Source organism: Piliocolobus tephrosceles, chromosome 1 (genome assembly GCF_002776525.5).
Source record: "Piliocolobus tephrosceles isolate RC106 chromosome 1, ASM277652v3, whole genome shotgun sequence".
NCBI classification, from domain to species: Eukaryota; Metazoa; Chordata; class Mammalia; order Primates; family Cercopithecidae; genus Piliocolobus; species Piliocolobus tephrosceles.
The window spans coordinates 180,726,719-180,749,652 of NC_045434.1; the positions used below are offsets into that span (position 1 = coordinate 180,726,719).

Here is a 22,934-nt window from a genome sequence, read left to right on the forward strand (position 1 = left end):
AAAAAAAAAAAAAAAAAAAAAAAAAAAAAAAAAAAAAAAAAAGCGCGCGGGCGCTGCCGAGCCGCGCGGAGGCCGGGCGCGCAGCCCAGCGCAGCCCAGTCCAGCGCGGCGCAGCCCAGCCCAGAGCAGCGGAGCCGCGGCCGCCCGCAGGTAAGCAACGAGCGCCCCGCGCGCCGCGCCCCCGCCGCGGCCTGACAGCCCAGGGGACGGGCATCGCCGAGCGGGCGGCAGAGGGACCTGAGGGAGCCGCATCGGTGGGAGAGGGCTGGGCGCGGGCGCGCGTGCAGTAGTGCGTCGGTGCCAACTCTCCGGGACCCTTGGAGTGAGGGGCCCCGGCTTCTTCGCAGCCTACGGTGGCCGGATGCACGCGCTCTCAGCTAGGGTTTCCCAGACACTACTTCTGTCACCACCCTAGGGCGACACAAGCGTTCCCGCGTTCACACACTTCTCTGGCACACTTGCGCCTGGCACGGCCGTTGGCGTGTACAGCCTCCTGTGTCCAGTGCAGATTCTCACCCTAGCGCGGCGCTCACCCCTGGCACCCTCGCACATCGTGGGACACGGCACACCCGGCGGGAGCTGCTGAATGGGTTTGGCAGCCCTAGCTTCCCCCCAAGGCCATGCAGTTTCAGTCTGTCAGAGCCCACCAGCCTGGGGCTCCTCCGGGCTCATTGGGAGTGAGTTAAACTAGCATTGCTCTGGATCTTCCCGAGGAGCCCCTCCTCCCGGCATAATGACACCTGGCACTGGGGGTACATCCTATCGGGTTGTACCTGGCATGGTCAGGAGGGTGTGGCGACTGGGAGAGAGCTACTCCCACCTCACTGCCTGGGTGTTTCCAGAGCGGCTTCTACTCCAGGGGCATTTCTGAGAGAGCACCCTCCCCAACCCCCCTTAATCAGAGCAGGGTGCTTGGGCTTCAGACAGAAGTGGTGGTGGCTGCAAAACAGGTGCAGATGGCATCAGCCTTGGCATCCTGCAGGGATCTCTGCATAGTGGCCACAGTTGTTTATCTATAAAAATATAATGTATTGATTGATGTTTCATCAAGGACATAGGGGAAACTGATAGAGCCAAATTATGGGTCTATCCCTTAGTGACTCTGGGCAGACTCCTTCATCTCTTTCAGGCTGTGTTTTATCAAAAATGGAATGAGTGTCCTCAGAGGTATGTTTTTAGGAAAGATTGAGATCACGTAAGTAAAAATTGTTTTGTCAATGTAAAGCCTTGTGCACATGCCAGTAACTGTGGTTTGGATGATTTCTGGGCTGGTAGTTGTCATGGCTTTGCTCTGTGACTTAGAACACGCTTTCTGTTCCATCATCTGCAAAAAAGGGGTCACTAATAAGTGTCCTGTGTGCCTAGTAGCAGATTTTCCCAGTGTGTTCGGTGGATTGTTAGTTCTGAAAGCTGTTCCACCAGTAAAGGTGTCCCTGTTAGAGTAAGAATGGCAAATTGTGCAAGCTCTCTATTACCCTTTTGGCCAATTATAATCCATACAGGCAAATGAAAGGCTATGAGAAGTCCTGCAATAAAAGAATCTGTTTAACTTTGTCCTGGCCAGTATTTTTTTCTAGTTGGCTCTGGGGCCCTTTTCAAGTTAGTAGGCTTGATCTCCAAGGAAACAGTGCTTCAGGGGCTACCCACAGAGATGATGTAGTGTTGTACAGTTGCAACCAAACTTTGAGAGCTAAATTCTAATTGCTCTGTTTTAATGGAAAGTAGGCAGAAGCCCAGAACAGTTAAGAGGCTCATCTGAGGTCACACAGCTAAACAGTGGCCCAAGATCACCCAGTAGTTAGTGGTAAAGCATGGACCACATCGTGACTCCCCATCCAGTGCTCTCACCCCATTGAATGACATCCAGAAGTTGATAATTCTCCTCTAGAACCAATCTTGCTGCTTTGTATGGACACTTCGCAGAATGTGTTTAAAAAACATAAAGATTCAAATGATTTGTTGTTGAATGAATTAAGTGATGATCAGTTACCTACTCTGTGCCATTCGTTTTGGGGACTTTAGCATGTAAAGTTCAACCAGATGTGGAGCCTGTGGTGAAGAGCTCGGTAATGGTACCATGGTCATCTCTTACACATGCACACATACACACGTGTGTGCACTCTTACACACTCAAACACCTATTTCTACACACAAGTTTGTTCCTGCACGTGCACACACCCACAGCCCACTCCAACGCACTCACATGTGCCATCCTGTACACTCATTTGCACACACAACCCTGCTCCTCTACACACACCTGCTCCCATGCACTCTCGCTTATGCAATCCTGTGTACTTGTTCACACTCGCACATCTGCTCCTACGCACACTCTCACACACGCATTCATCCCATTGTGTCCTAGGCTGCAGCTATGAGGTAGTTGTGGCAATGGGGATGTCTGCTTGTCCCCATGTCCCCAGAGCTGGTTGGGGGGGCCTGGCACCAGCTCCCCAAGATGAGCACATGGGAGTGATTTGCAGGGCCAACCCAATGCCACCTTTCCTCCATGTCTCCCAGTTTCTTCCATTTTCTGCCATACTTGCGGATATTGGCCAGCTATTGCTTGGTTGCATGTGATTGGACAGCCACAGCTCTGGTTTCTCCTGTGCTGTTTGTTTTAATCAATGTCAAAGCACTGTGAGGGCAAGGACTGCAGCATCTAGCAGAGGGCCTGGCATAGAGGAGAGGGTCAGTAGCATTTATTGAATGAGGGTCTGCCAGATGCTAGGATGGGCATGACCCAGGCCAACATCCAGGGGGGTTTGGTGAACATGTTTGCTGAGTGCCTGCTGGGCCCTGGGCACCATTCTAGGGACTACAGCACTGAAAACTACTTAATCCCTTCTTTCAGGGAGTTTGCGTTCCAGTGGGAAGAGAAATAATGAATATTAGTGAATCAGATAAAGCTAAGTCATCATATACACGCTGAAGAAACTCAAACAAAGCTGTGTGATGGAGAATGCCAGGGAGGAATGGGAGAAGCTACACGTGGGGGCCCAGCAAGTTCTCTGAGGAGCTGACATTTATCTTGAGATCTGAGTAATGAAGAAGTGACAGCCTTGCAAAGCTTTGGGGAAAGAATATTTGTCATAGACGAACAGCAGGTACAAAGGCCCTGTAGAAGAAAGGAGCTGGGCTAGGGACCAGGAAGAGGCCATACTTGCAGTTCGCTGCTGATTTTCTTGCCAGCACCCTTTGGAGGGGGTAACTGCTGGTGTTTGATCTGAGACCTACTTATCTTCCTGGTTCAATCACTAAAGCCAAACAGTGCATCCTGGGCTTTGTGGGGCGGGGCTGCCCTCTAGATCTGTCCATCCCCAACCCCTGTAAATGAGAAGGTCAGACTTCTAAGGCCCTTCTTAGCTCTACTGTTACAGAATTCCATGCTGTGTTTGCAGGAGGTTTGCAGGAGACCATTCAGGTGGTCCATCTGGAAGGATCGTGAATTAGTTGTGCTGCTTCCATTATTAATAACCATGATGTCATACATCTGTGCGGTTCCTGATCGGCTGCAGAGCACTCTCCCTTATTATCCTGTTCACTCTGTGGACTAATCTGCCAAGCGGGGGATGGGATGGAAAGAGCGCAGACACTGCCACACACTGCCGCAGGCTCACCCAGGCCACTTCACCCCCTTGAGCCCCTGCTTCCTCCGCTGCAGAGCAGGATCACAGGAGAACCTGCCTCCCAAGGCTGTTGGTGGGGTGAAGTGAAAACATGCACATCAAGGCCCCGGCATGTAGTAGGCACTTGGTAACTGCTGGTTCCTGTTTTACAGATGAGGAACTCAGAGCTAAGAGGGATCATGACTTTTTTTGTCTGCTTCTGTGTCCCTAGTCTTCCCAGCCCAGGGCTCTGGGTCTATAGTGGGCTTTTAATAACTATTGGGTTGAGTTGAGTTGCCTGTGGTCAAATAGCTGGTAAACGGCAGAGCTAGGACTCAAACCCAGGACTCTGGGCTCCACAGTCCTTTTTATAAACATCACGCTCTTTGGGAATAATTGTCATGGTTAATAAAGACGAACCTTCACATGCATTTCTGAATGAGTTATTGTTGCTTGGTTGAGAATCTTAGAATTGGAAGGTCTCGGGTTTTGAGGTGTGATATTCTTTGTAAATCAATTAACAAATTTCTTAAGAAACATTTTAGAACCTTCCAGAAAAGGGTGTAGTTGTGAGAAAATGGTCTGAGAATTGAGAGCAGTGGTTCTTAACCAGGGGTGCCAGGTGCTGTCACCTGAGGGCTTTGAACAGAAGAGCTCCAAGTTCCACCCTGATTGTCTGGGGAGAGTCTGGGGACAGCATGTGGGCATGTGGAGAAGTGCCCCGGTGCTAGATGTTCTGCCTGGGATGAGAAGCCCAGCCAGCAGGAGGCCCAGGAAGTCAGGCAGGCCTTCCATCTGCCTACCATTTCCATCTGTCCTTGGCTGTGGCTCCGACCCCCTTGTCCTGGACCTACAACGGCCACATGGTAGGAGCATGAGCGATGGCGTCCCGCAGACCGGAGTTCACATCTCCTGCTTTCTAGCCCTGTGCCTTTCCTATTTGCCTTGCATCTCCTAAACCTCAGCTTCCTGATCTGTGATGTGGGAATGCTCACAATTACCTACAGGGTGACAGATGTCTCATTAGATACCTGTGCCTGGCACTTAGTAGGTGAACCATAAACAATAACCAGTTTCAGTTGTTAGGAAGAAAAATTAATGAGAATAATAAAAACTGCAGTATTTGCAAATGAATCAGCTGCTCCTAAAGGGGGCAATAAAATAGACCAATTTGCCCCAAACACCAGCCTTTGGGAGGAAGGTACATTCCATGCCATAAGCATCAGCCTTTGGGTGAAAGAATTACCAGCTCCACCATCTTCCTAAACCTCTTCATTGCATAACCATTGCTCCATGGAGAGCTGAGGGGCTGAATGGGGACCAGGGTCAGCATCACTTCCCATGCCCCTGACAGATCGATGGGCTCAGAGATGAGGATGTGAGCTTTGGATATCAGTGTGAGTTCAGGCTTGTACTCACCTGTGTCAGCCTGGTCTCTTGCTCCTGAGGCCACCATGTGGGGAAATTGGGGTGTAAACACCCAACTTGTGGGAGTCTCGGGAGGTTGTGCTTCTCACTTTACTGTCGTTTATTCATTTATTCAACAGTGGATTGGGTCCTTCTGGGGGCTCAGCTCTGGGCTAAGCACTAGGAGAGAGCCTGTGTCCCCAAGAAGCTCAGAGCTGAGCAAATCCACCACCCACAAGCCACACGGCCATGTGCAAGTTGCATTTCCTCTCCAGGTCTCAATTTCCTCATCTCTAGAATGGGATCATTCTGGTTACTTCCCCAGGGGAATATTTTGTTGTTTTTAGGGACCCAGCCCAACAGGCTCTAGAGTGCTTTCTAGGCCTTAGGATCTCTGATAGAGTGGTCAGGCAGAGAAAACAAGGGCTTTCTTACCAGGAGGAACTTGATTCTGATGCTGGTCCTGCCCTTTTCTTACTGCGTAATTTGCTGCATTTCTAAGTTCTCTGTGTTTCACTTTCTTCATTTATGAAATGCAGTTATAATGCTTTCATTGCAGGGTACTGTGAGTGTTAGTTGAGATGATCATATGAAGTACCTGGCTCTGAACAAATGCAACCCCCATTTCCTTTCTGTCTGGCTCTTAACTCTGCTGCCTGGTGCATTGCTGCTTTGGAGAGTCATCTCAGCCCATCAGTTCCCAAGTTCCAATACCCAGGAATGGTCAGGGTAGGCAGACAATCAGATTAGAGCTCCAGGTAATAAGCACGTACGTGTCCCTTGGTGAAAGGTGAGCATGGGGAGATGGTTCCAGCCCACAGAGGAATCGGGGCCAGGGTACAGAGCTGGGAGTCCTGGGTTCTGTTCCTGGAACTGCCACTAAGTACTGTGTGTCATTTGCCAGTTCCCTCCCCTGTCTGAACCACAGTGTCCTCAGCTGCAGGCTGGCCTGCGGGATCCCCTGGGTTTCTTCCTGCTCTGAGAAGTCCATAGGCCTTTGATGTGCAAGTGCTGAGTGAATACAGTAAGGAAGTGAACTGGCTGCATGTGGGGGTGTGGGGATTTTACCAGCTTTTTCTAGCCTGGACTCTGTTGGAACTGATTGTGTGAGGAAGCCAGCAGACAGGCTCTGGACAAGGAAGAGACTGTGGTTTCTAATTGGCTGAGCCACTTATGGGAGAGAGGGCAGGCAAAAAAACATTAATGACATTAAATTAAATTAAAAGAAAGGCATTACCCTATTTTTTTTTCTTAAAGAAGACCCAAAGGGCTCTGAGCCAAATAGCTTTGCTCTTATTTGAATTCAACAGTATGTTTAGGTGTAAAGAGTTGTTTTCAAGTTACCAGGGTGGAGGCAAGAGATTACAGAGTAAAACCAAACGTATAGTCATTTATTTAGCAGACATCTATTGAGCCCTCACTATATGTCAGGGGCTGCTCTAGGCACTGGGGTACAGCAGTGACCAAAACAGGCCACAATTGGGGCTCTCAGGCAGCTCATAGACTAGTGGAGAGAGGCCAATCGTGAACAAAGGAACACGGCAATAGGGAATGTGTCAGATGGGGGTCAGTGCCATGGAGAAGCATGAAGCAGGGTGGGAAGTTAGAGAATGCCATGGGGAGGGATTCAAGGGCTCTTTTCTCTCTCTCTTTCTCTCTCTCTTTTTTTTTTTTTTTTTTGAGATGGAGTCTCGCTCTGTCACTCAGGCTAGAGTGCAATGGCATAATCCCTGCTCACTACAACCTTCTGGATTCAAGCGATTCTCTCACCTTAGCATCCCAAGTAGCTGGGATTACAGGCGCCCGCCACCATGCCTGGCTACTTTTTGTATATTTAGTAGAGACAGGGTTTCACCATGTTGGCCAGGCTGGTCTTGAACTCCTGACCTCAAGTGATCTGCCCACCTCGGCCTCCCAAAATGCTGGGATTACAGGCGTGAGCCACCACGCCCGGCCTCAGAGGTTCTTTTCTGTAGGATGATCAGAGAAGGTATCACTGATATGGTGTCCCATGAGTGGAGCCGTAAAGGAAATATAGAACTGAACAGACTAAGGAAAATTTCCTTTCTCTATGGGGCACATGGAGGTCTATGGAAACATCTCATTTGAAGCTGGAAGGGTCAGCTCGGTCAGACAGCTCAGTCTCTGGGCTGTCCTGCTTTGGAAACAGTGTATCAAGTCTGCTTAATGATAATCGTTACAGCAACATTAATAATAATAATAATAATAATAATAATAATAATAATAATAATAATAGTGAGCCACATAGGATAGGACTTTAAGCCTTCAAAATGTCTTTCCATGTAGACTGTCTCATTCAGCTCTGTCACAAGCTGGAAGGTATTATCTCCAGACTGCGGTTGAGGAACCTGAGAACTATAGATGTGGGGTGACAAGCCCAGGACTGTATCAGAAATGAGGGGCAGAGTGGACACTCAAGCCCAGACTTGCTGTCCACTGGACACCGTGTCTCTCCCTGAAGGGCAGCTGGGATCCACCACAGTACCCAGCATACCCCCTTGCATGCAGTAGAGAATGGTATCTATTTCTTGAAAACAATAATAAATCCACAGATGAAGAAGGCATGACAACTAAATACCATGTTCTATACTGGCATGAATTCTGGAACAGAAAAAGGACAGTAGTGAAAAAACTGGTGAAATAGTTACTAGTAATGTACCAATGTTAATGTCTTAGTTTTGACAAATATACCTGTTATGTAAGATGTTCACATGAAAGGAAACTGGGTAGAAGATATATGGGGTCTCTGTTCTATCTTTGCAACTTTTCTGTCAATCTAAAACTATTCCAAAATGAACATTTTATTTAAAAATAAATGAATGAATCCACATACACTTCCACTAGCTGTCCTCCTCAGGATTGCTTAGGAAAGCCATAAGGAGTCAGTAAGTAATTAAATCTCTGCTACTGGTCACCCCAAGCATACTATCCCGAGTTGCCTGTGTGAGAAGGAGCAAAATTATAAACCAGTGCCTGTAACAACACTGGCAGAGGAATTTTCTGTTGGAGATATCTCCCCCAGGGACTGCCCCCAAGTGAATTTCATGTATACCGTATAATTTACATTTTAACCTGTGCCAAGTATGCCCTTTGTATTTGGTGAAGGTTCACCAACTCAATTTCACTTGATGCTATAACAGACAGAAACATAGTTTTACTTGTAGAGCTATATCATGTGACTATATATCTATATAATGAATTGCAGTGACTGATAGCTGGGAAGGAGTAGGTGCAAGGAGAACAGAGTCAGAAGAGTCAGAGGGCTGGAAAGGCTTTAAAGGTGATCTGGTTTTCTTTCGCGGTAGAAAACATTTAGGCCCAGGGAGAGGTGTCTCATGGAGTGGATGAAAGAGAACAGGGGCCAGGGATTTTGGGGGCTTAGTGCCTCATTCTCCATTCACAAAGCAAGTAAGTTGGCTTAGGTGAGTCTCTGGGGACCCTTGGGCTGAAAGCCACTGAGCAAGGGGTTGATCCAGGCCCACCCAGCAACTGCTGAACCACACAGCTCAGTCTGTCTGGGACACCTGGCCTCCTAACGGTTTCTTGCCTTGGCTTGCGAACATTTGGTGTCACCCTGAAATCTAGGAGAGGCACAAGATGCCCAGGTGGGCAGGAAACCATCATTATTATGGGTTGATTAGAACCCATCTGTTTTTTAAAAGGGTAGGATATCTGGGCTCTTTATTTTAAGCAAGTTCTGATCTTATGAAATAACGCAGTCCAGCTTTTCCTGTGGTGTGTTTGTAGACCACAAGTGCCATGGGGTCTAAAGATGTGTTACAGGGAGAAAATGAAAGTCCAATGGCCAATAAAGACCCTTATCCTGTAGGAATTCTCAGTCTTTAATATGCAAAAGTGCATTGGGTATCTGCAAAATAGTGTGTATGTGTGAGGGTTGTGAATGTGAGTGTGTGTGTAGAGGTGGGTACTATGTGCAACTTTTTAAGATTAATTGATCAGAGAACAAATGTATATATATGTTTTATACACACACACGCACACACACACACATTTAGACACATACAGAGCGGCTGGAGAAGAGTTCCACAGAAAAACATTTGGGAAAATGCTAAGGTTATCTGAGGTCAAAGCTAAAAAAATTAACGTGAATCAACAGTGACTCAAAACTTATTTCTGCGTGTTAGTTTCAGCATGTCAGTTTCTCACATTTTTTCCCACTTTGTTAGCTTAATTTCTTTTTTCCTCAGAAGAAAAATGCCATGCAAATGATCCTTCTCCCTTCCCTACGTGCGGTGCTCATGGGAGGCAGAAGTATTGTGTGTGCTTATTGAGACGAGGGTAACCAAGCTCATGTGACAGATCAATGGTGGGTTTGTAACCCAGAAACCCACATGTGACATTGGTGTTTAGGAGCTAAAAAAGAACCTTATTTTAAAATGCCGCTAAAGACCAAAAACCCTTTTGTCAAACATGGCTTTCACACGCGGAGTTGCCAGCACCTGCATGGACACAGGCGTGTTTGTTACCCCACAGGCCAGGCTTCTTCACTGGTCAGTGTGCCTGGTCAGTGGAAATGCCCGGTGAGGTGGGACACCCTCTGATTTGATGATGATTTCTCACTAGGCCGATCTTCACCTGATTCCTAATCCCAGCCTTTCACCGCTCCACGTTGCTCATGGGGTGAGTCCTGTAGACTGCCTGGTCTGCTCTTTGAAACTCTTCCCATCCCAGGCCCTGCCTCAGCCTCCACTTTCCCTGATCCTCGGCCCCATGCGTCAGTCCTGCCCCATCCCAAATCCTGCTCCTCACTCCTCCAGGCACGTCCCCAAGCATGTCAGGGTTAGGGGCCAATTCCATGCTATGATAACCTCTCGTCAGAAACTGGACTTCAGTTTCCTTTCCTGGCATATGAGAATAATACTGTCTTAAAGGCTCTGCAAATAAAGCAAAGGATAAAAGAGAGGGAAATTTTAAGGGAGAATTTTCTTTCTCTGTGGATTAGATGGCAAGGGATATGTGGGAAGGCTTCAGAAACAACTAATTGGTGATGAAGTGGTTGGCTTAGCTAGTCCTTAAGACTCTGGCGTGTTCTTATCTGACCTGTGTGACCTCAAACAAGTTACTTGACATCTCTGAGCCTCCCTTTCCTTGGCTATAAACATGGACTGCTGTGACCACCTCTCAGGGCTTTGAGTCAATGCTGTGAAGTTTGTCAGGAACCCAGAACAGTGCCAGGTGCATAGAAAGCTATGTATTAGTTATTATTTAAAGAATTATTAGTCAGAAAATTATTGTTCTATCAACCAACTAAAAACATAGCCAAGTTTTAAAAAATGTGCAAAAGATAAACGGATAGTACACAGATGTAAAAATGGCCCATAAATATATGACTAATGCTCTAGCCACTAAAAAACCCAAAAGACTGTAAATTAAAAATGAGATTATTATTGACTAGAGGTAGCAAAATGTAAAAAAAAAAAAGAAAAATGGAGAAGATCTGGTACTGGCAAGAGCCAAAGGGCCTTGAGAATCTAGATTGGTATCAATGAAAATTATAAATGCATATACAGTCATCCCTTGGTATCCATGGGGAATTGGTTCCAGGACCCCCTGAGGGTGCCAAAATCCACAGCTACTCAAGTCCTTTATATAAAATGGTGTAGTGTTTGCACATAACCTACACACATCCTCCTGTATACTTAAGTCATCTCTAGATTATTCACGATACCTAATACATTGCCTACATATCACTTCATTTATGTGGATCACATAGTCCTTGGCACACAACAAATTCAAGTTTTGCTTTTTGGAACTTTGTGGATTTTTGTTTTTGTTTTTGTTTTTTTTTTTTTGAGGTGGAGTTTTGCTCTTGTTGCCCAGGCCAGAGTGCAATGGCACTATGTCAGGTCACTGCAACTTATACCTCCCAAGTTCAAGCGATTCTCCTGCCTCATCCTCCCAAGTAACTGGGATTACAAGCGTGCACCACCATGCCCAGCTCATTTCCTGTATTTTTAGTAGAGACGGTGCTTCACCGTGTTGGCCAGGCTGGTCTCGAACTCCTAAACTCAGGTGATCCACCTGCCTTGGCCTCCCAAAGTGCTGGGATTACAGGTATGAGCTACTGCACCCAGCTGGAATTTTTGTTCCAACTAGTTTTGATCCTTGATTGGTTGAATCCATGGATATGGAACCCACAGATAGAGAGGGCTGACTGTACCTACTTTGGTCCAGCAATTCCCTGGCTATAGAAAAATATGTACTCAAAGATATATGTGTACAAAGGTACTCCCTTGTAGCATTGTTTGTAGAAGAGAGAAATTGGAAATGACTTCAGTGTCCAGCAGAGACAATGCTTAAAAGGTTTATGGTGCATTTGTGCCAGAGAATACTTTGTGGCCATTTCAAAAGAAAGACATGATCCTTCCGGTCCTATTGTGGGAGGATATTAAGAATGTATTCTTAACTGGAAAAAGGTTTCTGTATAATATGTTTAGGACAATCTCATTTTTATACAGAAAAAGTTAAACAGTTAAGTCTGTGTGTGCACATGTAGAAATGTTTCTGCGCTCGGGGAAACAGCCTGGGAACATGCCCAGTGAACTATGCCTGGTGGTTTCATCTGGGGAATAGGCTTTGCGAGGATGACGCAGGACTTGTCTACTTCTTACTTTAAATATCTCTTTATTTAAGAAAAAATAAATAAACACAGAAAACAAAAAAGAAAGCCCAAGAAAATAAAGAGAAAAAAAAAATCTTTACATTACAGGATTGTTATGATGATTACATGAGATCATGATACTTGACAAATATTTAACACAGTGCCTGACACTTAGCAAGTGCCCAGGAAATGCTTCTAGCCTCTTCTTCCTTCCTCAGATTCTGTACCTCCCCTACCCCCGCCATGCCCATCCCAGTGTTTTTCCCTGACTGAGATCAGTAAGCACGCAGTGGTGCTTCAGCAGTGTCAACACACGTCACCGTCCACGTGTCTGCCCTTGTGGGGCCGCCAGTCTAAAGCACCCACCCCTCCCATTCCCTGGCAGTCTCTCGGGTTCTTTCTTCTTGACCTTCTTTTGAAGAGCTGCCATCCTTAACCGGGTGCTGCCCAGCCACACCTCCTGGCTCCCAGAAGGAGCCTCTGGCCACCTTGCAGTGCGGGGCTGCCTTTGTTACCACCACTTTCCAAGGGTGAATCTTAAGGATTTGGGTCATTTCTGTTTGTTTCTTTTCCGTTTCCGTTCCCGGCCAGGCTTTCCCACCCCCGGGGATGTGGGCTTTCCTGACTCCCTTCCCCCATGAGCTTCCACCTGGCCCTGATGAATTCCATCATGCCTGCTTAAAACCATTTTACTTGCAATTTGCTAATTTAATTCTAGTCTTACAAAATTTTGGCAACCCTGCCAAATTGGGTGCCAGATGCAGATTTAATGAGCATATTTTCAGTTATTTCTTTCCTGTCTTCATGAAGATGCTGAAGAGAACAGGGTCTGGAACTCATCCCCAGGGGACTCCGTCTCCAGAGCATCCCTCCCCGCATTTGATCCTGAGCCACTGTGCGTGACCCTCTAGCCAGGTCTCTCCCCATCTAACGGGGGGAACTCTTTGGAGAAGGAAGCTATTATCACATCATCTCCTAGTCTTAGAAGCCCCAACCCAATTCCCATCATTTGGAATTCATAGGAAATGTATTTGGGGAAAATTACTTATTTCCTTCAGCGCATGTCTCCCAGCAGCCATATGCAGCTCAACAGATGTTCAAGGATTCGTGTATTTAACAAACACGTATTGAGTACTTTTTAGAGGGATTTCTTGCAGTGTGGCCTGTTGACTAACTGCAACAGAATTATGGTGGGGAATGAGGAGATTGGGGAAATACAGATTCCTGGGCCCTGCCCTGCAACTGTAGAATCAGACAGTGGGAGAAGGTGGAGCCTGGGATTCTGCAACCCAGAGGATTCTTACGCCTTCAGCATTTCCACATGTGTTACCTCATTTCAATTCATCCCAACCCCTTATGGGAGACGTTTTTATCTCCCAGAGTAAGACTCAATGAAGTCAAGGGGGAGGCTCAGGCTGCAAAGTGATGAGCATCAGACCTGGGACCCTACTTGAGGCTTTTGAGTCTAAATATAGAGCTCTTTCCATCTTCCCGTAGCAGCGGCTCAGGGCCCAGGTCTGTTACCCATGATCCTAATATTACGTGATCCAAAGCAGGTCTGTGCCTTCTCGAATAAATCCACATCTGCTCTGCTGTGCAGACAAAGACTCAGAGGCTCTGAGCATTTGAGCTACCAAGCCATCAAGTGTGCAGCACTGTCAAAGCAGAATCCGGGACCCATACCACATTGGACTCTAAATTCTGTGCCAAGCAGTGCCAAGGGCTAACTGGAGCATACGATGGCCTTTACATCAAAGAATGGGTGGGAGAAACGAGTAGAGTTCACTGGCTTCGGAGGCAGAGGCCATGACTTTGGGCAAGTCACTTCCACTTCCATGCCTTGGTCTTGTCATTGGTACAAGGATGGGGTTGGCCTACAGTCCATGACCTCCAAACTTTTAAATTCGTGTAACCTCCCTCCATATCCTCCCAACTTTTTGAAAACCCAAATAAAATCTTAGGCCAAATCCCAGTACATACAAAGAGACAAAAATTGGAGACACCTTGAGCTGCTCAGGGCTTTCTAGGAGGCAAATTGGACACATTTCATTTAGCATTTGCCATTGATCATCTCTGTGTCTCCTCCCCTGGCCCCCCGAGTGGGACATGGTGGCTGCAGCCTCAGACTCTGGATTCTGGCATACAGAGGTCCGGTCTGGGCCCTGCCACCTTCTGGCTGTGTGACCTTGGGCAAGTCAGTTGCTTCTCTGTAAGACGGCGGTGATGATGGTTGAGTGGAGGCGAGGGATGAAATGCGCCAGTGCAGGCTCGTTTAATACTGTGCTCAGTGCCCAGCATGTAGGAGGTGCATTAACTTCATTTTCCTTTGTCGGACTGGGATGAAAGACATGAGAAATTAAACAGTCGTGGAGGACATTTCCCAGGGCCATAAAGACACAATGCCATATGAGTGAGTGGTACGGATGGTGAGGCCCGGGCATTCATTGGTCTCTGTATTTCAGCAAATGTTTCAGCCCCTGCAGCGGGTGAGATCTTGTTCTAAGGAAAAATCCTGTAGAAAGAGGGGCTTTTGGAGAAGGTAGGGTTTGAGCCCAGCTTCCCAGATAGGGCTCCTGGTGCAGGGAGGCAGAGCAGGCTGGCAGGGCTCACCAGGAGCAAGGACCGGGCTGGGGGCTGGAAGGCTTGTGAGAGTGGGTCCCAGGCCTACCAGGCAGGGCCACACCAGGCAGAGGCCTCCCAGAGGCCCAACGAGGGGGCCAGAACAGAACATCCCATGGGCTTCTGGCCCAAGAGACTAAGAGTGTAGATCCCAATGTTTGGTGGCAAGAGATCCAAGAAGGAGCGATTGGGACTTGGTAGGGACTTGTGGCTCAGAGGCAGTGAGGCTGAGGAGGGAAGGAGACTCCAAGCTCACCACAGTGGTGTGGAAATGAGGTGACTAGGCCAGGCCCCTCAGTCAGATCCCTGTGTTCCCCCTGCTGGAGCCAGGCTGCAGGAGGAGTATTCCCCAAGGCCTCAGCGTGCCCTGGAAGGGCCTCCAACTTAGAACCTACTGGAACCTCCCATAATATGATGGGGAGAGTGGAGAAGGAGAGAGCAAAGTACCATGGGAAGGGGAAGTTTTCCATGTCAGTGGGGTTATTTCTGGCTTTGCTCCTGCTCTTGCAGTCACTGTACAGGAAACAGCCTATGCCTGGTTCAGTGTGGAAACATGACAAAGTTTTCAAGGGTGATGTGTGCTAAGCAGGCAGCCGGGAGGCTGAGTGTGTATCTGCCTGCCTCCCTCTCCTGCCCACCCCACCCACCCCATGTCTCTCATCCTGGGCCACCTTCCTCCCAAAACCCCATTTGGAGGAGATGTGTCTCACACAGTGTGAAAGGCAGAATAATGCCCCGCTCAAAGGTGTGTGCATCCTAATTCTCGAAGTCTATGAGTATGGTGGGTTCCAGGGCAAAGGGGAGGGAAGGTAGCAGATGGAATTAAGGTTGCAAATCAGCTGGCTTTAGAATAGGGTGATTGTCCTGGATTACCACAAGGTCCCAGTGGAATCCCAAGGGCCTTTAAGTGTGGTAAACAGAGACAGAAGGGTCAGTGCCGGGGGATGCATTGTGAGAAAGACTTGACTTGGCCATTGATGTCTTTGAGGAGGCCACAAGCCAAAGAAGGAGGGCAGCTTCTAGAAGCTGGAAAAGGAGGAGACAGATTCTTCCCTGGAGCCTCCGGAAAGCAATGCAGCCCTGTCAACACCTGGATTTTAGCCCAGTGAGACCCATTTTGGATGTCTGACCTCCAGACCTCTCAGATAATAAGTTTGTGTTGTTTTAAACCATTAAGTTTGGCTTAAATTGGTGATAATTTGTTACAGCAACCTTACAAAACTAATGCATGCAGTACAACAGGGAGGCTGAGGCCATGACGGGGAGAGGTCCTTGGAATGCCCTGGAGGCAGAGGACTCTGTAGTCATGCTCTTCTGTTTTAATCTCCATCTGAGCTTTGCCTTGTGCCTCACTCTCATGGGTCCCCATTGGCCAGACCACTCTGCAAGTAAGAAAGTGACCATAGACCCTTGAAACATGATCTCCTGCAGGCACACCGTGCAGACATCGTCTCTTCTGCCAGGAATGCCACCCCATCCTCCTCCATAAGCCCTCCTGTTTCTCAAGGCTCCCGTCCCATCTCCCCCAAGGAACATCTCCTTCCTCTGCCACTGTGTGTGCCTCTGCTGGCTGAAACTGGTTGTGCCCCGCACTCGTGGGAGCCAGGCTGTGCCCACATGCTGAAGGGTCTGGATCTGAACACAGGGTGCCTGGGATTTGCCCCTGGCCCTGGCACTTGGAAACTTGGATCTTGAGCCAACCCCTCCCTCCTTCCTTCCAGGTAAACAAGGCTGATGAAGAAGCCCTCTGAAGACACTGCTCTTCTGGGGAAGCACTGCTGTCTGTTACTTTTCTCTCCCAGAGATACAGCCCAGGAGTGACAACTCCTATCCTAACCTTGGCGTCCCCTGCATACTGCCTGGAAACCCCCATCTCCTTACTTCACCGAGCATCTCCCATAAGCCCAGGTCTGGACAAAACCAGGAAAATGTGGAAAACCAGGGTCAGGTCATGATGGGTGAGGTGAGCAAGGTACCCGGGGTGCAAAATTTAAGGAGGTGATTTTCCTCGGGGTCATGCAAATGTGGCATGGAGAATAAACCCCACACTATTTTATAGATGAGGAAACAGACCTAGAAAGGGGAAATGCCTTGCTCAAGGGCACACATTGGTAGAGCTGGGGCCACAACAGAGGCCTGTCACCTTCAGTTGCAGGGCAGGTTCACTCTTCTTCAAACTGAATGCATGAATGAGTAGTTGGGTGGGTTCCTTAGCGCAGCATGTGTTTTTTGAGCACCTATTCTACGCTGGAGGCTGGGCTACAGCTTGGGAACAAGACAAACAGGGCCTGGTGCTCCCCTGAGGATTTATATTCTATGAAGACAGAATAATAAGTAATGATGCAATTAGTTATTTAATTACAGTGGTGATACATGCTATGCAGGGGATGGCCAGAAGCCATAGCTTGTGAATGGTTGTGCAGACTGTGCACTGCGCAAGTGCATGTGGAGGACCTACTGTGGAGACTCTGTTAAGGAGTTTCCAGTAAAATATGGAAGACAGGATCAGTATGTTCTTAAAGTAACAGTACAAGACCATGAACATTAAGAAGAAGAACCAGGTTGGAAGAAGGGCCTAGAATTGCAACCCTACTTCCTTCTCTTCTAGGGCCCTGGGCCCTCATCTTCTCTCTCTCCCTGTTTGGCAGTCAGATCACATGCAGTCAGTCCTCCCTTGGGAGTCTCAGAGAAGGAGCCCTGCAGCCAGCAGGGCCTGGGGGAGCAAGAGGAGCGAGGCATTGCCCTGTCTTGTGTGGCAGAGCTTCTGCTGCCCTGGATTCGATTCAAGGGCTTAGAAGCCTGGGATAGCAGCAGGGGCTGGAGTTTTAAAAACCAAGGATTCTCTGCCTGGACAAAGCATGGTTCTCAGTATTGCCTGTTCTCTGGAATGTTGGGTCTGGGTGGAGCCTGGCTTCTAGGAATTAGGCATCCCAACAGCTCACTGTGAAGCTTTGGGTACTTATGCCTCAGAGTGTTTCTGCATGCATGAAGAAAGCTTGTGTAAAAATACAGGGAGATGTGTGCTATTGTTTTATTAAAGTATCTTGCCTGCCTGTTGGGTAAGGCCGGCTCCTAGGCCAACCACCCAGGCCAGCTGTGGTATAATATCCTGGGAGCCAGTTCCCCTTCTCCCTCATGCTTGCTGGGGGACTTTGGATAAGCCTCACCTCCCTGAGCCTCACTCTGCAAAATGAGAATGATAAAGGCCTAGCTTACTCAATTATTAACATCAAAAAAAAAAAAAAAAAAGAATGGATATGCAAGTGTGCTTTAAATCCCTGGGTTATATGGGCATGAAGACTGCCACCAAATGGAGACATTCCTTCAGTAATCAAAAGGGGATCTGACTTATCTTCTGGGAGTTAGAGGCCGTCCTGGCTTCCAGGAGCAGCAGAGAAAAACACGTCGTTCTCTCTGTTTGTTTCCTTTAATTAGAAAGAATGATTCTGGCTGGTAAAGAAATCAACCTCCTGACAGGGACTTAAACAGAAGGGGTCCTTAGAGACAGACTTGTTCAGGTTTTTGGTTTGTCAGGAGGGGAAACCGAGGCCTGGAGGAGAATGTGATTTGTTCTTGGTCACGTGACCAGTTAATGGTAGGGCTGTGGTCAGATCCCAGGTCCTGTTCACCCGTCTCCTCACCACACGTACTGTCCCATAAGTCCATGAGTTTAGCTACTTCAGGCACAATAGGTGGCCGCAGCCTGGCAGGGAAACAGGGAGGTGACCCTGGTGAGGAATAAAAGGATAGGAAGGTTTGCCAGGCACAATGGCTCATGCCTGTAATCCCAGCATTTTGAGAGGCCAAGGTGGGTGGATCACTTGAGCTCAGGAGTTTGAGACCAGCCTGGGCAACATAGTGAGACCTCATCTCTACAAAAATAAAAAGATTAGCCAGGGGTGGTGGCATGCACCTATAGTCCAAGCTACTCTGGAGACTGAGATGGGAGAATGGCTTGAGCCCAGGAGGCAGGGGTTGCAGTGAGTCAAGACTGTGCTATTGCACTCCAGCCTGGGCAACAGAGCAAGACCCTGTCAAAAAAAAAAAAAAAGAAAAAGAAAGAAAAAAAGAAGAAGATAGGAAGGCAGGCACAATCTGGGGAGGGGGTGAGTGGGGTGGGCAGAGGGGAAGGTAACAACATGGAAGGTCTTGGTACAGAGCGACTAGAGGTGAATGCCCTTCAGGTTCCTTCCCCTCCTGGAACCACCCCAAAGCCTCTGTCCATCTTCAGGTTCCTAGGCCCTGTAGCTAACACCAGCACAAGCATCTGCCCTGCTGACGTCAGGCCATCAGGGGTTCTGGGAGCTGCAGCACAGACAGAGGGATGTCAAGTGCCCTGGGACAACCTTTGGTCTAGGCAGACTGTGTATCTGTCACTTTAGTAACTTTACCTGTTGCTTGGTACCAAAAATGAGGTCCTGAATATGGTGGTGTCAGGGCAACACTGGAAGGCAGGGCAGTGGTAGTGTGTTTATTTGTTGCTATTCATGCACTCGTCTGTTCAGCTTTCACTGCAGGCTGACTGCATGCCAAGCACTGGAGGTACAGACAGTTCATGTTCTTGCCCTGAAGGCACTCCCTGTCTGCGAGGAAGACCCAGGTGCTGGGGAATAAATGTCATCGGACAGTGTGATCGGTGTTACACCAAAGCTCTGGATGGAGGTCAGAAGCGTTAGAGAAGAGAGAACCTCCAGCACCTTCCTAGGGAATCTGGGTTTCTGATGACAGTCAGCAGGCATCAGAAGTGGCAAAGGAGCATTTGTGGCCTAACCAGAGCTGTGATGCAGAAGTACCGCTTGGGGCAGCATGGAGGGAAGACCCAGGAAAGTATGGGAGTCACGTGGGGAGACCAGGGAGGAGGCAAGGATGCTGAAGCCTCGGTCAAGATGGTGGCGGTAGGGTGGAGAGGGGCTCATGGGCATAGGGACTTAGGGAGCTGGTTTACTGAGAACCTGGTGGCATATGGAAGGTGGGGGCTGAGAAAGAGGGAGAAGAAGTCAGTGCTGGTTCCTAGACTTCCATACATGCCTCAGATGCAAGGCCCCATGCTGAGACTCAGAGTCTAAGTAGCTGTGAGCCCCTAGGGGTCCTGGCCCTTGGCTGACACCCCAGTCTGCCGGGTCCCTCAAGAAGAACCAAGAGGATCATGTGACACTGATGGGCTGCAGACTGATGTTCACCAACATACACCCAAATCGCTTTCCCTGTCAACAGGGGTAGTAAATTGAGAGAATTCAGTATTTTTTCACCAATTATGTTCAAGGCTCTGTGAGTGACACAGATGTATCACACATCTCAATCCTGTCCTCAGAGGTCATACGGTTTGTTTGTGATGCCCACATGCATTTGTATGTATTATATTGCACCCATACAGGGTAGAGAAGGTAAACACCACGACAAAGAGATTAAATCCTTAAATGAAATATCATTCCTGGCCAGAGAGAGAGTAGGGTCATGGAGGGCTTTGCGGAGGAGGTGGCCTACGAAGTGGGCTCACCCAGGCTGGTGTGGGTTGGATTTGGCCACATTAAAATGGAGAGAAATATTCCAGACAGAGACAACCACAAAGAGGCATGAATGTGGAGCATGGCAGTTGGCAAGAGCAGGGCTTTGCAGGGGAGTGTGGATGCCAAGGCAGCCTGGCATATTTGTAAAGTGTAGACTTTACTCTCTAAGGGGAACCACTGAAGGATTTGGGATTTAGGGCGGGGAATGACTTGGTGAGAGCTGGCTATCAGGACAGCGTGTCTGGTTCTATGGATGGGTGAGCTGGGCAGGACAGTGCAGATGCTGTTGTGTTGGGCAGTGGGGTCTGAGCCAGATTGGGGGTGGGAAATCCTTGTCCATTCATTGACATGGATTGAGGCTTTGGGCCAGGCCCTGTTCTAAGCACTTTATGTGCATTGCCTGACTGAGTCCTTCCCACAGTCCAGCCAGGTAGGTGCTGCTGTCATTCCCACTTTACAAATGATAGTTCTGGCCTGGAGATGTCAGGTCAATAGCTCAGAGCATAGCTAGGAGGTAGAGAAGGCGGGATTCAAACCTAGTAGCCTGTGCTCTTAAATCCTCTTAAATCTCACCCTAAAAATGGCATCCCAAAGGGACTAAGTACACTAAGAGTGGCCCTGCCGGGGTTGGGAGTGGCTCTGAGGGTTGACCCAGGGCTGCAGGTCCTCTCGCCATAGCCACTGGCTCCCCTCACCCCCTGTAAGCAGTGTTGGGCCCCACAGGGCCTGCTCTGGTTCACCGACTCGAAACCAGAGCCCACGTATAGGTGGTGACAATGTAAATAACTGATGCAATGGAAACTTTCTATGGAAAAAGGTACCCACTCAAACAGCCACAAAGTCCAAAAAAAGGAAGAACACCACAGCAGACCAAGAGGGCCCCGTGGCACACGATTTCCTTTGGCACAGCCTTTCTGTCTGGCTGAATCTCTGAACTGGTGGAGGTGGGGATGGGGATGGGGTGGGAGACAGGGTAGCACTGGGCAGGAGGGGAGCAGGTTGAGATCTAGACTAGAAGCCTGGCTGGGTCCCCGGAGGACTCTGGGTCTCCAGGCTTCCCCTCTTAGCTAAGGGGGCAGCTGTCGTGTGGGCAGAAAGCAATTCTGCCTCCAAAAACACACACCTGTTATCACAATCTTCCTAGTAGGCATGAATTACTCCCTCCCCCTGCCCCGCTGTGGGCCAGTGGTGGAGGTTCTGCAGTCCCCGGGGTCTCCCGAGGCCTCCACTTGCTTTGCTGTGAATAAGTTGCAGAAGTCTTGTTATGGGATCTGGTATCTTCTTATTTTAGAAAATGAAATAATCATAAGCATAAGTAAAGCTAAAAGACCAGAAGTAACCGGAAGAGGAAGAGGGAGAAGGTGGATTTTTCCGGGAAGCCAACTCTATCATTTTGTTTTACCCCGGCCCAGGGCGTGCACTCTTGCTCTTGTTTCAGAGGTGAGGAAACAGACTCACGGGTGTTCAAGGACTCGAAGAAGGCAACACAGTGTCTAACACCAGTAGTGTCCAGTTTTATTTAATGCCAGAGCCTTGGGCTCTCCTGCAATGCAAGGCTGTCCACATCTCTCTGTTTTCACAGCCTCAGTTTCCTCAGTTGTCAGATGGTGATGATGGAGCCTGACTGTAGCATTAGTAAGCCCGTGAAAAAATGTAGGGACAGTCTTGGCACGTGGAAGACACTCAACAAATGTTGGGTTCTTCCTTTACCTCTGACTTCTGTGTCTACAAGCTGGGAGATTTAGAAGACTTCTTGCGGGGAAGCAGCTCAGGTTTGGGGCTCCCTGGGAGAAAAGGCCACAACCACTGATTTTCTTATCTATCTTCTCTGCTAGATCCATCACAGCCTGAGATATGGGCAAGGTCTTCTTCACCTTTGCACCCTGGGGTCTAGCCCAGTGATAGGGAGTGTCTTGTCCAAGGTCACTTGGCTGGTTGCAGCTGGACCTCAAATGTGGGGCCGTCTCATGGGCTTTCTGTTGTACCCAGAGAGGGAAAATGACGTCTTCTCTGCTCCCCTGTGGCGAGTGCCTAGTTCCAGGGGGCTTTCTATGAGAGAGGGCTGCGAGGTGTGGCCTGATATAGCAGGAAGTGACCTCACGGCTCCTCCCACCCATACCTTCCCCCACCCCGCAACCCCCACCGCAGCAGCTCTCAGAACCTTCATCTCCAAGTGCAGTTCCTCAGGTCTCGTCTGTTCCTCCTCCTGCCACTCCAGTATTCTCCTCGACTCCTGGGCTGGGTGCCCCCCGTACACCAGCAATATCTCCCTTCCCTGTCCCTGCAGTGCCTGAAAACCATGAACCTTTCTTCTGCCAAATCCCAGTGTAGAGCTTATGGGACAGCATATTCCTGCCTGCCACTAAATGGAATATGTTATCTTGCACTTGGAGTTCCTCTTTTTTTGCTCCTTCATACAATGGAAAGTATCACCATTCTCTATTTTTAAAAGCCCTGTCTTTCCTGGAAAACATTTTTGGGTATCCTCAAAGCAGGTCTTGTCACTCTCAGTGACGGGGCTCCATTGCCTGTCTCTCTGCCCACTCTCCGTGTTGGGGATGCCTCACTCATCCGTGAGTCAGCTACCATGTGAGAGAGAAGCCTCTTGTCTGGAGAACACAGTCAGGGACCAGGAAGTTTCCCAAGGCAGCCTCCAGGCTATCAGCTGCATGTCAGACTAGAGTGCACTCAGCTGAAACAAAGGTGAGACCCCCCCAGGAAAGTGAGAGCCGGAAGGCTGACCACAGAGAGGGAGGTAGGTCACAGAACTGACCCTAAACCCCAAAAAATAAGCCAGAAGGAGGAGAGATTGACAGAGGGAGGGAGACTTGGAAGGCGTCCCACCATAACTGAAGAAGGGCACAGGCATTTATTGAGTGTCTTTTGTATACTGGGTTCATACTCATTTCACACACACTTTGTCGCATCTGATCCACGTGACAAACCCAGGGAGGGGAGAGAGTCTTCACTTCTAACTCATGAGGAAGGTGAGCTAGTAATGGATGAAACCAGGGTCTGAACCTATGTCTTTCTGATGATGATAAGGCCAACTCTCTGTGCTAGGCCATGCTACTTCTGTGGTGCTGGGTAAATGAGGCATGCCAGTAATTCTCTCTGTTCCCCTCCCACCCACCCCATTGCCAGTATCCAGCA

At 48.7% G+C, this 22,934-nt stretch overlaps 1 protein-coding gene across 2 annotated transcripts in view; it reads left to right on the forward strand.

Annotated features, from left to right (window-relative positions):
• The window catches only part of HIVEP3 (HIVEP zinc finger 3), a 413,652-nt gene that overhangs the window by 256,405 nt on the left and 134,313 nt on the right, over positions 1 to 22,934 (forward strand). Inside the window, exon 1 of one of the 2 annotated variants that reach the window (XM_023221310.2) lies at positions 93 to 150. The exons of the other annotated variant lie outside the window; for it this stretch is intronic. The gene's annotated coding sequence lies outside the window, so the exon portion shown is untranslated. Of the gene's footprint in view, positions 1 to 92; positions 151 to 22,934 lie in introns of those variants that run through there. 2 annotated transcript variants of the gene reach the window in all.